Raw genomic sequence first — 16656 nt, 5'->3', positions numbered from 1 at the left:
AGAGAGAGAGAGAGAGAGAGAGAGAGAGAGAGAGATGCGCTTGTGCTATATCACATGCTAATGATGCCATTTACATGAGATTCAGAACAGGAAAAGCTCATCTATCGTGGTAATGATTGAAATAATAGTCACTGAGCCTGCAAGATGGCTCCTCTAGTTAAGATAGGCTCTCAACACCCTGACGCCCCAAGTTCAATTCTGAGGACCCAATGGTAAGAGGAGAGAACTGTTAAAAGTTTTCCTCTCATTGCTACAGGTATTGTACACACAAAATAAATGAACTGGGGCTGGAGAGATGGCTCAGTGTTTAAAAGCACTGGCTATTTTTCCAGAGGACCAGGGTTGAGTTCTCAGCACTCACAGGACAGCTCACAATGTTCTGCCACTCCAGTTTCAAGGGCTCTGATGCCCTCGTCTGGCCTCTTCAGGCACTGTATGCACATCCATACACATGAAGTAAATATTAAAAATAAAAGCAAAAGCAATTTTAAAGATGCATTTATTTATTTATGTATTTATTTATTCGTTCATTTATTTATTTATTATATGTAGGTACACTGTAGCTGTCTTCAGACACACCAGAAGAGGGTGTCAGTTCTCATTACAGATGGTTGTGAGCCACCATGTGGTTGCTGGGATTTGAACTCAGGACTTCTGGAAGAGCAGTCAGTGCTTTTAACTGCTGAGCCATCTCTCCAGCCCCTGCAAAAACAAGTTTTTAAAGCAGTAGTAATTACTGACCCATGAATTTAGTAGCCTTGCCTTCTCTCCATTGTTCTGCCCTCTGATAGCACAGAGTCCTGAGTGCCCTGCTAACTCCCCAGGGCCCTGTGATCTCTGCTCCATCTAACTCTCCATGGGATTCTTGTTTCTCTTCAAACTTCTTCTCAGCCTGCCAAGTATGATCTGGTCCCAGGAGAACTCCTGGGGCCTCTCTTCACATCCTAACAGGAGCCAAATTCCTTGCTTCAGTTGCTTCCTACAGGCAGCCCCCTCTGCCTGGAGGACTCCTCTTCTTCAGCCAATTTCTTCTTGTTTTTTTTTTTTCCAATGACAATTTAAATATTTCACTTCCAGCCTTCCCGCAGAACATAGAAGCAGAAGGCATTATGGCTTGCTTGCAATAGACTGCCAGCACACAGTTCTTCATGACATCTTGTCTCTTTTCTTCATTGTGTGAGTGTAAATATCAACTTCGCCAGGCGTGATGACAGCCACAAGAGTCCCCAGGACTTGGAGGCTGATGCCGGAGAATTAATAGTTCAAGGCTACCCTGAGCTAAAAGCAAGAGCCTACCAAGGCATGCTTTTACCCAGCACTCAGGAAGCAGACTTAGAAGCCAGCCTTGTCTACAAAGCATACGCTAAGCCAGCCAGGACTAAATAGTAAGCCTTGTCCCCAAACAAAACAAAACAAAAAGACAGGAAATAGGGACTGGAGAGATGGCTTAGTGGTTAAGAGCATTGACTGCTCTTCCAGAGGTCCTGAGTTCAAATCCCAGCAACAACATGGTGGCTCACAACCATCTGTAATGGAATCCGATGCCCTCTTCTGGTGTGTCTGGAGATAGCTACAGTGTATTCACATGCATAAAATAAGTAAACCTTACGGAATGAGTTCCAGGACAGCCAGGGCTACATGATGAGATCCTGTCTCAAAATAAAACAAAACACCATAAAGACAACCTTTTTTCTTAAAGACAACAACCACCAACTTTATTTATTTTATGTTAAGTACACTGTAGCTGTCTTCAGACACATCAGAAGAGGGCATCAGATCCCATTACAGATTGTTGTGAGCCACCATGTGGTTACTGGGATTTGAACTCAAGACCTCTGGAAGAACAGTCAGTGCTCTTAACCACTGAGCCACTTCTCCAGCCCCAACCACCAACTTTATTGTTATCATGTGAGTGTGTAAGTGCAGGCATGTTCTCACCATGGCACATGTGTGAAGGTCAGAGGTCAGCTTGTAGAGTGAGCTTTCCTTATCCGCAGCAAGTGCCTTACCTCTTGAGTCATCTTGCCAGCCCTTATCTTTTTCTTTCCCCAATACCTAACACAGTACTGGGGTGCTCAGAAATGTGTTGAATGACTGCATGAGTCACTTGGTGAAACCCTGTGGCTTGCTGGGTGCAGCAGATACTAGAGACCCAGTGGGGTATGAAATGAATGTTACCTATTCTCATGGGGCACAGGGGCCATTCTACTACAGTTCTATGAGGTAAATGCTATGATTGCAAGCTCAGAGTGGGGGACTTGGGGAAGCCCTTTTACAACAGGAGCCCCCATGTGTGAATGCTTTCAAAGAGAGCCATGGCCAGAGACCTGTTTGTAGGGGCAAGCAAATTATGAAAACTTTTTAGACTCGGGTCTCTCTCTCTAAGCTGTGTGTGTGTGTGTGTGTGTGTACATGCCATGAGTATGTCAATCAAAGGACATCTTGTAGGAGTTAGTTCTCTCCTTATACCATATGGGTTCCAGGGATCTCATTCAGGTCTTCAAGCTCTGTGACAAGTGCCTTTACCCACTGGCCCTCCTGATTTGTAAACATTAGTTGGAAGGAATCTCAGAGCCACAGTGATTCTAAGGTGGCTTTAGGCTTCACTAATTCACTGTGAGCCCTTTACAGAGCCAAATGGTGTCCTGCAGACTCATTGCTTACAGCGTAGAGACTGATGGTAGTTAACTATCTTGTATCCAACAGCAAAATCAAACCATTGCAGGTTAAGAGTCACTTTTTTGTTTACAAACTTAGCCTTTCCCCAGATATTTCTCATAACTTGGCTATAAACATTGGGCTGTGCTCAGCTCTGCCCCTAACGTGGAACGTGTTCCCCTACAGCCATGTAGGTTAGAGTTAAGGATAGGTCCGGCCTTGCCAGGCAGGGTGAGAAGCTGGAGGACGGGGAGGAGAACGCCCTTCCCCCGCCCCACTCACTGGGCTGCCGTGAAGACTGTAGGACCTGCTTCCAATACTATGTAGGAGGCAGCCAGCTGTCCAGCGCAGGGCATCTGCTGTTGCATAATCCTGCCCTCTGGTACCTGCTTCAAAGCTGGGCCAAGCTGGATAGAGCTGGGGATGTGGCTCATTTGGTGGAGTGCTTGCCAAACATGCATGAGGCCCTAGGTTGAGGAAGGGGCATGTGGCCACCTGTAATTCCAGAACTTATGAAGTAAATGCAGGAGAGTCAGGAGTTCAAGGCTATCTTCACCTACTTAGTAAGTCAAGGTCAGCTTGGGCTACATGATACCCTATCTCAAAAGACGGGATAGGTTTTGGATAGGGGATTGGTTTGGTGTCCCAGGCCAACTTGGGAAGGAGTTGAAGGTTCAGGTCCAGGTTTTGTAACCAGTACCCAAGTTACAGCTAGAATCACACTGCCATCAGCAACTCAGCCAATGGCAACTTTCCTATCCCTTGTTTGTACGACTCCCATGTGTCGACTGGCTGTGCTAAGAGCTAATGCATGTACCAAAGGTGGGTAGATCAGACGTAAAACGCTTTCCTCGCACAGCTAAGGCTCTGCGTTCCATTCGTAACAACACACACACACACACACACACACACACACACACACACACACACACACACACACACGACTGGAGTCACGTATTAACCTCTGCGTTCCTTTGGATGTTTGTATGTGGAAGGGATGAAGAGTGACCCCTCGAGGCCTCCTTCCTGCTCTGCCCAGAGGGAACTGATAGGCTGTGGGGGAGCCCTGTGTGGTGTGAGTCACCCCAGGCATCAGCACTGTTGCCAGGGCCAGTTGTTCCGGTGGCCACAGTGCCTTTTTGTTTGAGCTAATGAATCCTCTTTTGTTCCAGTGACAAGGAGGTGGGGGTTATTACATTTTGACAACCAAAAAGAAAGTCCTCCCATGGCCAGGGGAAGGGGGGCAGGGTTCTAGCTATACAACCAGATGGATCTTGTATCCCTCATCCTTGGCCCCTGGGTGGGAAGCTCCAGAGAGTATTTGACCAAGAACTGTTTTTCATTCTGTTTTGTTTGAGATAAGGTCTCCTTATGTGGCTTGGGCTGGCCTTCAACTTAAGATCCTCTTGTCTCCAGTTCCCAAATTCTAGAACTGTAAGGGAATGTCTCCACACTCAACTTCTATCCTGAAGTCTCTTTTCTTTCTTTACTCTTTTCCTTTTTTCTTTTCTTTTTTTTGACAGGGATTTTTTTGTGTAGTCCTGGCAGGTCTAGAATTCAGTCTGTAGACTAAGCTGGCCTCAAACTCAGATATCTGCCTGCCTCTGCCTCTCAAGTGCTAGGATAGAAGGAACAGGAGGAGGAGGAGGAAGAGGAAGAGGAATAGGAGGAGGAAGTGGGAGAGGAGGAGGAGAAGGAGGAGGAGGAAGAGGAGGAAGAGGAGCTGAGCATCTAGAGTAGCTGAATTGTAGACATATAGCGTTAACCTCAGATCAGATTTTCCTTTAGATTAGGTAGGCCCCCTTGTCTTAGCTTCAGTCAAAGGAGCTCGGAATCTTGGGGCCAGCCCAGATGTTAGGAATTTCCCAGGCTCTCGGCCAGCTCCAAATCCCTACAACAATAAAGCCATCCAGGATCTTAGAAAAGAGGATGAGACAGGAGCCAGACATTCCACTGGATGTGGTGAGATGCATGTGATCCCAACGCTCAGGAAGCTGTGGCAAAAGAATCCGGAGTTCAAGGGCAGTGACTTATACAGTGAGGATGCCTCAGAGAAAGATGAGATCTGAGGCTGGAGAGATGGCTCAGTGGTTAGGAGTGCTGTCTGCTCTTGCAGAGGACCTGGGTTCAGTTCGCAGCACTAGCATGGTGGCTCACTACCATCTGTAACTCCAGTTCTAGTGAATCTGGTGCCTTCTTCTACAACCACTAGACATGCACAAAGTACACATACATACATAATACATACATACAGGCAAAACACCTATGCACATTAATAAGTAAATCTTCATTTTAAAGAAGCCAAGTTGCTGCCAGCCAGTGGTAGCACATGCCTTTAATCTGAGCACTTGGGAGGCAGAGGCAGGCAGATCTCTGAGTTCAAGGACAGCCTGGTCTACAGAGCAGCAATCCAGGTCAGCCAGGACTACACAGAGAAACCCAGTCAGGAAAAGAAGGAGGAGGAGGAGGAGGAGGGAGAGGAGGAAGAGGAGGAGGAGAGAGAGGAGGAAGAGGAGGAGGGAGAGGAGGGAGAGGAGGAAGAGGAGGAGGGAGAGGAGGAAGAGGAGGAGGGAGAGGAGGAAGAAGAAGAGGAGGAGGAAGAGGAGGAGGAAGAGGAGGAAGAAGAGAAAGAAGCAGCTGCCAAGCTCTGAGATGGTGTAGCTCAGTTGTAGAACACTTCATGTATCATGGTTCACTTTTGAGTTCAATCCTTACCCCTGCAAGCATAAACAAGTGCACACACAAATGGCTCCTTGGCTTGAGCCTCTTGGCCTCAACACCAGCCTATGGAGGTGGTCAGGGCTGGGGAGTACCAATGGCTCAGATAGTTATGTATAGGGGAAAGGCAGTGAAGGAGAGCCTTCCTTAGTGGGGAGCAATCTGGAGACTAGGGGACTAGGTTTTTCCATCTGCACACAGCTTACACTGCCCTCAACTCCGCTGCTGCCTGTCATGCTGCCTGAGCTATTGCCTTGGCCTGGTCCCAACCTCCATCCATACTCAGCAGATGCAGCCAGTTGCTCTGTGCCCAGAATGTCTGGCCAGCTCCCTCCAGACCAGCTCCCAAATCCTGTGGTCTCCGGCATGCAGCAACCCACCCGGGAGGGAGCTTGCAGCCCATCCTGCCGTGTTCACATCCTGCCCAAGGGAGCCCCTGAAATACTTTCCTCTCCAGATTCACTCCACTGCTCCCCAGCCCCACCAAGAAGTCTTGGCTGTGAAAACTCCTTCCCTGAAGGTTTTTCTTTCAGATGTTCCCACTAAAACTAACATAGAAGAGGCCAGCCTAGAAGCCTGGCTCCCACTGTCTCGAACAAGCACAGCCAACAGTAATAGCCTCAGCCGCTTAGGAAAATCAGCTCTGGAATCCCGCAGGAGCCCCTGGATGCGAGATGTTCTCATTTTTCGGCTTTTCTGACACGAGGAATGTGAAGGTCTTATAAAAGCCAGCAAACCTGCATTTTCTCTCAGCAGCTCCAGCCAAGGTCAAGGTGCATGTCTGTGGTCTATCTCACTAAGTCAGGTTCTGGTCCTGCCTGGCGTGTTCAGTGTAGAAGCGCTTATATTCACTTCTCAAACCTCAGAGATGGTCAGCCCTGTCAGTACATCCAGCTAGAACTGTCTTCATCTGACACAGGGGGCAGCTTGGGTGACACAGTAAGAGAATAAATATTAATTGACTAGCTTTTTTTAAATACAGAGGGAATGTTACAAGCTTGTAATCTCGGTACTTCAGAGACGGAGGCAGGATGATAAATTCAAGGTTATTCTTGGCTTTATAGCAATTGAGGCCAGCCTAGGCTTCATGCAACCCTAGGTCAAGAAACCAAAAACAAATAAATAAAAATAAAGGCTGGGGCTGGGCGGTGGTGGCACATGCCTTTAATCCCAGCACTTGGGAGGCAGAGGCAGACAGATTTCTGAGTTCGAGGCCAGCCTGGTCTACAAAGTGAGTTCCAGGACAGCCAGGGCTATATAGAGAAACCCTATCTCGAAAAACAAAAAAAAAAAAAAAAAAAAAAAAAAAAAGGCTGGAAGTGTCTAAATGTGTGGTGATGGGTTCTCTTCAAAATGTCTGGATGGCAAAGTGAAGGCGTTGGGATGCTAGGCTGAGAGACTCGTTCCTCTGTGTGTGTGTGTCTGTGTACATGCGTGTACACAAACGTGTGCTTGTATACACACATCTGTTGAGGCTCTAGTTCATAGATCTACAGAGCTGGAGGGTCAGAGCTATGACTTTCCATCCTTTTTCCTGGTATCTTGGTGCACTGGAGCATGGAATAAATGGATACTAAAGAGGTAAGGGGTGAGCTGAGCCGTCTTAGGTGATATGTGTCTAGACAAGAGGATCATGAGTTCAGGGCTAGCCTAGACTATGTGGCAAGACTCTGTCTTGGAAAACAAAATGAAAACTCTGGCATGTATGACTCTAAGTTGGCTTCTATGCCCTGGACTAAGTCAGTTCCAACACGTTTCTCCGTGACTATTGCTTGGAGTAAAGTTTAAGGGCCCTTGCTGTCTCTCCTGTCAGGTCCCCGCTCTGCTTTGGTGTCCTTACAACCTGAGGCATCACCAGGCATTTTAGAGACTCTGCTCCAGCCTTTATAGTTATTCATTTTTGGTTTCTTGGCACAGGGTCTCATGGCTGGCCTCAAACTGCCATATAGCCTAGGATGACTTTTAATTTTTTAAAATTTATGTGTAGTGATGCTCTGCCTATATGTATGTATTCCATGTGTGTGCAGGGCCCTTTGAGGGAAGAAGAGGGGGATATATCCCCTGATGTTGGAATTATAGGCAGCTTTGGCATGCTGGGAATTGAACCCAGGTCCTCTGGAAGAGCAATTAGTGCTCTAAACCACTGAGCCATCTCTCCAGCCCTGTTTGTTTGTTTTGAGACAGGGTTTCTCTGCGTAGCCCTGACTGTCTTAGAACTCACTCTATATAGAATATGGTCTTATTTTGTTGAATGGATTTATTTTATGTGTATGAGTGCTTTACTTGCCTGTATGTATGCTACATGTGTCTGGTGCCTGAAGAAGTCAGAAGAGAGTATCAAACCACCTGGAACTGGAGTAACAGATGGCTGTGGATCACCATGTGGGTGCCAGAAGTACCAGGGCTCTTAGCCACTGAGCCGTTGCCCAGGCCCCGGAACACAGCAGATATGGTATTGTTTTCCTGTGTATGCCACTACCACTACCACCCGTTTTGTTTTGTTTATGTTTTTCCTCGAGACAGGGTTTCTCTGTGTAGCCTTGACTGTCCTGGAACTCACTCTGTAGACCAGGCTGGCCTCAAACTCACTCTGTAGACCAGGCTGGCCTGAGACAGAGACTCAGATCACCACCCGTATTTAACCTTTCTTTATTTCTCTTTAATAAACTTGCCTTCACTTCAGTTACTCCTCTAAGTGTTTATGTCTTTAATCTTTATCACTGTGAGAAAGTCAACTTTGTAGCCCCTGACCTGGGTGGACCTTTAATGACTACTGAGTCTCTAGCACCCTAGGACCTGGGGCCAAGCACAAGCCAGTCCTGAAAGATTTTGTTGTTTTCAAATACTGCATCAAAAGCTACATCCATGCTTTCCCCTAATGCTGAGGGTGAACCCAAGGCCTCCCCTGTGCTAAATAAGTGCTCTACCACTAAACTGGACTTTAGCCCTATACAACCATTCCTGCCTCCTGGTTTCAGACCTCAAACTGGAGCAGTCCTGACAGCTTCCCAAGTATGGCCAAATCATCCCTTGTTTAAAACAGGGCATTTGGATTGTTCTCAGATAAATCCTATCTTCTCTGGTTTTCTGACAATGAAACATTTGATAATTATTAACCTTTTGTAGTTTTTTGAGACAGGTTCTATGTAGCCTTGGCTGGCCCTGGATTTGCTATGTAGACCAGTCAGTGCTCAAATTCATAGAGATCTGCCTGCTTCTGTCTTCAGAGTGACTGGGATTTAAAGGTATGCACCACCACTCCCAGTCTAAAACATGCGTTTCTTAATCTCCCAAACTCTCTTTGCAAAACCCTGGGGCTTTAATACGTGTCCCTGATAAGCTGAGCAGTATTCTATCCCCGAGCTACATCTCGGGTCCCTTTTGCCTGTTTGTGTTTTGCTGTGAGCTGTCATGTAGTCCTTCTCAGGTTTTGTTTTAAAATTCCTTTTTTTTTTTTTTTTCTTTTAGGGATCTCAGCTCTTGATCTAACCCCAAGGGTAATTATCTGGACATCCACTTCCACTGGGTCAGGGAACTCTCTCCTTCTCTCTTCTACTTTCCCCTCTTACCTTATGCCACAAATGGCACTACATCATTACAGTGATTAGTGACAGTAGTATTCTGTTGGCACCGCTCACGAAGCAATCCCTGAGGGTGTTAGTACTATCCCGCTCCTACATCGTCTGTCAGGTATATGTCTAGCGATCAATGGTTCAATCATTAATTTCAATGATAAATCCGTGAGGACGCAACCGAGGCCCCCAGCAGGGTGCGGGCTAGGTTTTGAAGCAGGGAGGAAACGCCGAGCTTCGCCGCCGCCCATCCAGCACGAGGGGAGGGTGGGCTCCGGCCGGGGAAACCGCAGCGGCCGCCTGGGGCGGGGGCGGGGCCGACCGCAGACGTCACTTCCGGTGTACACAGCCGGTCCGGGCGGTGCGCCGGGAGCCGGGGCGCTTCGCAGGTGAGGTACGGGCGCCGGCCGTCTCGGGTCGGCGGGGACTGGCTAGGGGTGGCGGGCGGCGGGTCGCAAGAGCGACTGGCATCGGGGCGAGCTCGCGGGGTGCCGCTTCCCTCGGCGTCGTCCCTCGCCCGCCTGCTGCGGAGGACGCCGGGCTCGGCGGGCGCTGGCCGGGCGGACGGAAGCCCGGAGGGGCCTCTCGGCGCGCGCCCGGGACCGAGACCCCGAGGGGCGCGTCGGCGGTGAAGGACGCGGCTGCCTTGGGCCGCCGCGGGGGATCCGCTCCCGGAAGCTCGCGGCGCCGTGCGCCCAGGGCTGGCGGCCTGTGGGCGACCTGGGTCCACGGGCACAGGCGGGCGCCGCTACCCTCAGGCCGCCCCGCGGCTGCCCGGCCGGCCGCGCGCCCCTTCCTGGCTCCCTCTGAGCCCGTGGGTGCGGCGGGGGTCAGAGGAGGGCCGAGGCAGGGCTAGGACTGAGGAAGGACCCACACCCGTCGGGCGAGCGCCGGGGTCAGGGGTGTGTCTTCCTGCTCCGCGTGGAGCAGGGGAAAAAGAGCATGCCTGTTTGGCATGATAAGAATTTTGTTTATACTTTAACCAGAATTGTCTGGGAAACGATCAGCCTGGGGAGCCCCCAATTTGAAAATAGATTGTCCTTGCCCTTCCCCACCCGTTGCCATTGTGAAAACGATTCATTTTTTTGTCCTTGTAAAAAACGCTCGCCACTGTATACAAAGTGTCAGGAGGGAAAATGACCACGGCGACTCGATGACAACCGCTGCTAACATTTTGGTGACATCAGTAAGTGCAGATATATATATATATATATATATATATATATATATATATATATATATATATATATGTATACACTGTCACTCTTAGAGGTTTTGTAGTAGAGCATCGAGTATCATAATATATCCAGACCCTAATGAATATTTCATTGTTTGTCCCTGTCACAAGATATAACACTTGTGGCAAAAAGGGTTTATTTGATTATTGTCTTAGGCTAAATTTACAAATGGGGGTCAAAGGTAACATTCCATTTTTCTCCTTGTGGATATGCTTGGAAACCTCATACCCGCTGTTGTAGAAAATTACATTTGGGTTTGCTTCTTATAATTGCTTTAACGTTTTTAACCTTTTTAAAATTTGTTTATTTATTCATACTTATTTTGAACAGACTCCCACAGTGTAGACCAGATTGGCCTTAAGCTCACAGAGATCTCTCTGCTTCAGTTTCTCAAGTGCTGGAGTTAAAGACATAGGCCAAGAAGCCTAGCCTTTGTATTTTTTTTTTATTTTTATTTTTAAGATGTATTTCCTAAGTGGCAGTATAGTCATTCAGGTAACCATTGTTGTCTTATTATCTTATTTTAGGCTTAAAGTTCTAAGAATGTATTTGTAAAGGACTACTTGTGAGCTTGCTTTGGTATGTGTTTGGAGGCTTTTATGTGCCTTGAAAATAGTAAGTTTTCCCTGGTAATCTTTAAAAAGATCATTTCCTTTACAAGTTCAGAGAATACTTTCTTTTTATTTGATATTTATGTGTGTGATACATGTACATATAAGATATACATATTAAGGTTTTATTGCTGTTTTATTTGCTTTCTTGCTGACAAGATCACAGACTCCATATGAAGAGTGCAAGTTTGTTGTGGCAACTTTTCAGTCTGGCATTTGAGATTCTAATCTTCCTCTATTTTTGCACACGAATACGTAGGTTAGCATTGGAGACCAAGATAGAAAAGTTCTCAGATTCCCTTGGCAAGCCTAGATTTTTTTCAATCTAAAATTATCTCTGGATTTTTGGAAGACCGCATGCTTTAAGCATCCTTAAAAAAAAAAAAAAAAAAAAGCAAATACAAAATACTTTACTAAATACTTAATTCTGTTGAGAACTTGAAGCCTACTATACCAGGAGCTGTGCGTCTCCTAGATCTTCTGCATTCCAGGGAAGTCACTAGCAGTCTCCAACATCCCATGGGTTTTGTGTGTCCACTCTGTCCCTTCTCCTGTGAGACTTTGTCCTCAGTGGAAAATAATGACCTTCCTAGATGGACAAAGAATGTTGGTTAGAACAAGGAATTGCTTTGTTTGGAGTGAGAAGAACCCATTGCCGGGTTCTCTCAGTATTAATTCAGAAAGAGCCTGAAGTGTAGCATTGTGCTCTAAATGTTTTCTCTACAGATATTGTCCATTGAGCCTCCGAGTTGGTTGATCTAGTTGTCGCTGCTTGCTTTTTTCTGTTTCCTTTTCACTTTGTTTAGTTGTATTTCCTCTTTGCCATTCTTTATGATACAACTCAAGACTTTGAGATTCTATTTTTGTTTTTTAATATTTATTAATTTGTTTTATGTATTTGAATACACTGTAGCTGTCTTCAAACACACCAGAAGAGGGCATCAGATCCTATTACAGATGGTTGTGAGCCACCATCTGGTTGTTGGGGATTGAACTCAGGACCTTTGGAAGAGCAGTCAATGCTCTTAACTTCTGAGCCATCTCTCCAGCCCTTATTTTTGTTTTTGTTTTATATGTATGAGTGTTTTGTCTGAAGACTACACCCTGAGCGTACAAAGCCACTGAAACCAGAAGAGGGCTTCCGACCTTCTGGGTCTGAAGTTACAGATGTTTGTAAGCTGCCATGTGGGTGATGAGAAGAAACCCAGGTCCTTTGTAAGAGCAGCCAGTGCTCTTGACCTCTGAGCCATCTCTTTAGGTCTAACCTTACAAGTTTGAGCATGCTAGGTGTGTACTGTACCACTGAGCTACCTCCCCAGATGCTGTGACTTTGTAAATACTTGGTGAGGGCAGCCATTCGTGTTACAAACCAGCCTTGCTCTTGGCTGCCTACTTTAGAGCAGTAGTGTCTATTTTCTTACCTGGTCTTTTTTTTTTTTTTTTTAAAGATTTATTTATTTATTTTATGTATATGAGTACACCATTGCTCTCTTCAGACACACCAGAAGAGGGCATTGGATCCCATTACAGATGGTTGTGCGCCACCATGTGGTTGCTGAGAATTGAACTCAGATCCTTTGGAAGAACAGTTGGTGCTTTTAACTGCTGAGCCATCTCTCCAGCCCTCTTACCTGGTCTTTATTGCCCCATTTTACCTTGTCTTTCTAGTGCTGTTTTGTGAGGCCTACCCTCGTGCTTCCTCCCCAACCCTTGATCCATGTTTTTCCCTTCACATCCAGAGTAGACTTACTTGGAGTTAGTCTCCACTTTATCTCCTTGGAGTGACATCTCCATCCTAACTTCAGCTTTGCTTTTTCTATTGTTTGCTTGCTTGTTTTTGAGAGTCTTTTATGTACCCAAGCTGGCCTCAACTTGAGATTCTCGGGCATCAACATCCCAGGTGTTGGAACTATAGGCATGACAACATATCTCTGCTTTCTCTATGTCAATTCTTTATTTCCTTCTAAATGACCCCTAGACACAGATCCTTCATCACTGTGGCCTGTCTGATAAATCTAAAGTTTTTTTTTTTTTTAAGAATTATTTAGTTTATGTATATGAGTACACCATTGCTCTCTTCATACACACCTGAAGAAGGCATCAGATCCCATTACAGATGGTTTTGAGCCACCCTGTGGTTGCTGGGAATTGAACTCAGGATCTCTGGAAGAGCAGTCAGTGCTCTTAACCACTGAGCCATCTCTCCAGCCGAATCTAAAGTTTTTACTAGCTGCCATCCCACAATCTCATTTTCCTTGTTGACTTTGATTATTCTTGTCGTTTGTATTCTTCCCTACATCTTTGTTGTTTTATTTTATTTTGAGACAGAGTTTTTCTATGTAGCCCTGGCTGTCGTGGAGCTCACTCCGTAGACCAAGCTGGCCTTAGACTTAGAGAGGTCCACCTGCCTCTGCCTCCTGAGTGCTGGGATTAAAGGCCATACTTGTCCTCCCCTATACCTTGATTTAGATTTTGCATCTTTTTTCTCAGGGACTGTTGTAGTCCTACTCTAGTTAGGAAGAAAGTAACCCAGTGAATTTAACTGGCTCACAGACACCTACGGTACCGGCCGTTATTAGCTAAGAGACACAGCTTGGAGAAGACTGTCTATGAAGTGTATAAAAAAGACACCAAAATAAGTTGTGCAAGGTTTCAGAAATCTGGCCTGTTTTGTTCACTGCGTTTATCATCAGGGTCTAGAACATACTGTTCTGGAAACAGCTGAGAATTTGTTGAATAAATGACCATCAGAAAATAAAATAAAAAAAAAATACAAATTTGCTATCTATAGAGGAGATGCAGACATAAGCCAAGAGACATTTTGTAAATAGAGTTTGATAAATTTCAGGGAAAACTTTAAATTCAAGCCAAACTGACCCAGCTATAACCCCAAGGAAGGCATGTTTGGAATGTGTTTGTGGCCAGAAAGCTTAAACCTAATTTTGTATACCCCAAGAAAGACTTGTGTTTCCGGGAGAGGTTTGGGATGATGTCTGTAGAAGTTGGGGTGGCGGGTGCAAAAGAGATAACTTGGACGGTGTGAGGGTTTCTCTGTGTGAGTCTTGACCAGGAGTGGTGGTGCACAGTCCTTGCAGTATCAAAGGGAGGGGCCACCTTCCTTATACCCTTCATAGTTTCATCTGGAAGTTTCTGCCAAAGAGGCGGTCCAAGCACTATTCAAAGTGCTATGGTAGATTATGGTCTTAGGGTGTTGTCTAATCTAACTGTAGCATGGGCACAACATTGTACTTTTAGTGTTGCCATGAGAACTTTGAGCTTGGTAAAGTTATACCTAGGGCTAGCTCTTTTGGTATAGATGTAATTATTGGCCTTCTGGTCACTACATCATCTTTGAGCCTAACTTGTCCCCCGAAACTGCTCCTGGGCTCAGTGACAAAGCTGCTAACCAGACTATGGGAAGTGATGACTGACAGGCTCTTCCCAAACTGCTCAGGCAGGAAAGCCAACCTGAATGTGTCAAGAGAAACTTTCTGAAGAAGGTTGAGCTTAGCTGATAGCATGGGGAGAGTCAGTGACTCCAGCTCATTGTAAGAGCAGAGGATATTTAGACAGGATGGTGACATGAGTAAAGCAGTAGAGATGAGCAAGCCTGGGAAATATAATTAATAGTGATATCTGCGTTACTGCGGCCTCACTATGCTAATCAGGTTTACTGCAAAGTGCTGCCTGTGTGTTCCTTTGTCCTCATAGCCTTGTGATATGTTCAGAACTGACATGTTCTCTTTCTGTTGCCTCCAGTTAACCTACATACTGCTTTACATTCTAAATGTGTTGTGTACATGCTTTAATTTTCCTAAACCATTTTTTAGTGCAAACAGTACATTTTTAACCAGTCTAACATATTTTTAATATTACTTTTGAGACAAGATCTTGCTGAGTAGCCCAAACTAGACTCAAATTCAAGATCCTCTTGCCTTAGCCTCTCATACTGGTGTATGCCAGCATGCTCTGTCTTCACTCTGCCTTGGGTACCATTTTGAATGGTATGCTTTTTTTCTGTTCATTATTTTCATTTTAAAAATTAATAAACTTTAAAAGAAATATCTGTGGTGTCCAGTCATACATAGAGGGATCAGAGAGCAAGGACCAGTCAAACTAAAGTCCTGCTTCCTAGTCACTGGCCTCTTAAGTCACTAAAATTGGGTTACCCAGTATGAAAATAGGAGAGGAAATTATGTTGAGGGTTATAGTGTGGTTTTTATTCTTTTCTTTGAGATGCTGTCTCTTTAGCCCAAACTGGCTGGTGTAGAACTTTACTGTATAGCCTAGGCTGATCTCAAATTAAGTTCTTCTGCCTCAATTTCTGGGTTCATGTATTATAAGCACAGGCCACCACACTAAGCTTACAATGTAGTTTTACTGTGTTAATATAAAGCCCTTAGAACAGGTCCTGGTGGGAATGTGTTTTTTGTTACTTTCCATTCTGTGCAGTACAGAACAGTGAGCCTGTAGCTTACATCCATCATGGCATTTGCCGTTCATTTGGCTAGACAGGCACAAGAGGCGGTGACAACAAAGGCAGCCAAAGCTCAGGAAAACCTTCATGGGACTTAAGGTGTTGGCTTTATTGAGATAATGAGAGTTTACTTCTAGGCAAGGTTTTACTATGTAACCCAAGCTGGCCAGGTACTTGTGTAGACCAGGAGGGCCTTGAACTCAGTAATTTTGTGTCATAGCATCCCAGATGATGGGATGGCAGCATATACCAGCACTACCATTCATAGCTGAGCTAATGGATCTTGAATATAGCTAACTTTTTAGAAAAAATAAAATGAGGGTGAGGGTCTTTTTGAGACAAGATCTGGCTATGTAGCTTGGCTAGCCGAAAACTCAATTTTTCCCCTCTGCCTCCTTAGTGCTGGGGTTACGAGCATATGTGCCTCCCTCCCACCCCCAACCTCTCTGCTCACCACAGGTCTTGTTCCAAGGGTGATATGATGTGTCTCCCAGATAACCAGACACAAAGGATTGGAAACAGGAAAGATCTTAGAGGGGTCTGAAATTGGGTTACTTTAGTGATGATGTGTCATTGGTGTGTGGCAGCTTTCCTTGGCATCTATGTGCTGATGGTACCATTTATAAAATACCTGTTACTCTTTTTGGTCTTTGAACTCATGTCTAGTTTAGGTAATGAACCTGTTAATGCCAACATATGTGGGTCACTTTCAAGATGATTCTTGTAGTTCATGGTGCCATTGGTTTTCTTTTCTTTTTGGGATAGGGTTTCACTTTGTGGCCGTGACTGGTATCATTTGTTTTCTTAACAAAAGCCTGTGCGTTTATTGTAAGTGTTAAAATTCATCCCTTTAGAAATGGCATTCCTTTAAAAAATTTTTTTTAAAGATTTATTTATTGTTACACGTAAGTATACTGTAGCTGTCTTCAGACACACCAGAAGAAGGCATCAGATCTTATTACCGGTGGTTGTGAGTACCATGTGGTTGCTGGGATTTGAATTCAGGACCTTTGGAAGAGCAGTCAGTACTCTTACCCTCTGAGCCATCTCACCAGCCCACCTTTAAATTTTTTTAAATTACATTTGAAAATTTATTTGTGTGTATGTGTGGGCATGAGTACCATGGCATACATGTGGATGTCAGAGGACAATCTGTAGGAATTGGGTTTTGGCTTCTACATTTGTGGGTCTTGGGATAGAAATCGGATCATCAGGCTTGGGAACAAGCAGCTTGACCCACTGACTGAGACATCTTACTGGCCCTAATTTTATGTTCTCTGTCTCTGTCTCTGTCTCTCTCTCTCTCTCTGTCTCTCTCTCTGTCTCTCTGTCTCTCTCTCTCTCTCTCTCTCTCTGTCTCTCTCTCTCTCTCTCTGTCTCTC

The 16656-nt window shown here is 45.5% G+C and overlaps 1 protein-coding gene across 3 annotated transcripts in view; it reads left to right on the top strand.

Moving 5' to 3' along the window:
• The first annotated feature begins 9281 nt into the window (after positions 1-9281).
• The window catches only part of Kiaa0355 (KIAA0355 ortholog), an 81946-nt gene continuing 74571 nt past the window's right edge, over positions 9282-16656 (top strand). Inside the window, exon 1 of one of the 3 annotated variants that reach the window (XM_029535094.1) lies at positions 9282-9337. The gene's annotated coding sequence lies outside the window, so the exon portion shown is untranslated. Of the gene's footprint in view, positions 9343-9730; positions 10135-16656 lie in introns of those variants that run through there. The other 2 variants (XM_021195844.2, XM_029535086.1) reach the window with 2 other exon arrangements.

Source organism: Mus pahari, chromosome 1 (genome assembly GCF_900095145.1).
Source record: "Mus pahari chromosome 1, PAHARI_EIJ_v1.1, whole genome shotgun sequence".
Classification (NCBI taxonomy): Eukaryota; Metazoa; Chordata; class Mammalia; order Rodentia; family Muridae; genus Mus; species Mus pahari.
Note: the sequence above shows the minus strand (reverse complement) of the source record. Positions and strands in the feature narration are given on the sequence as shown.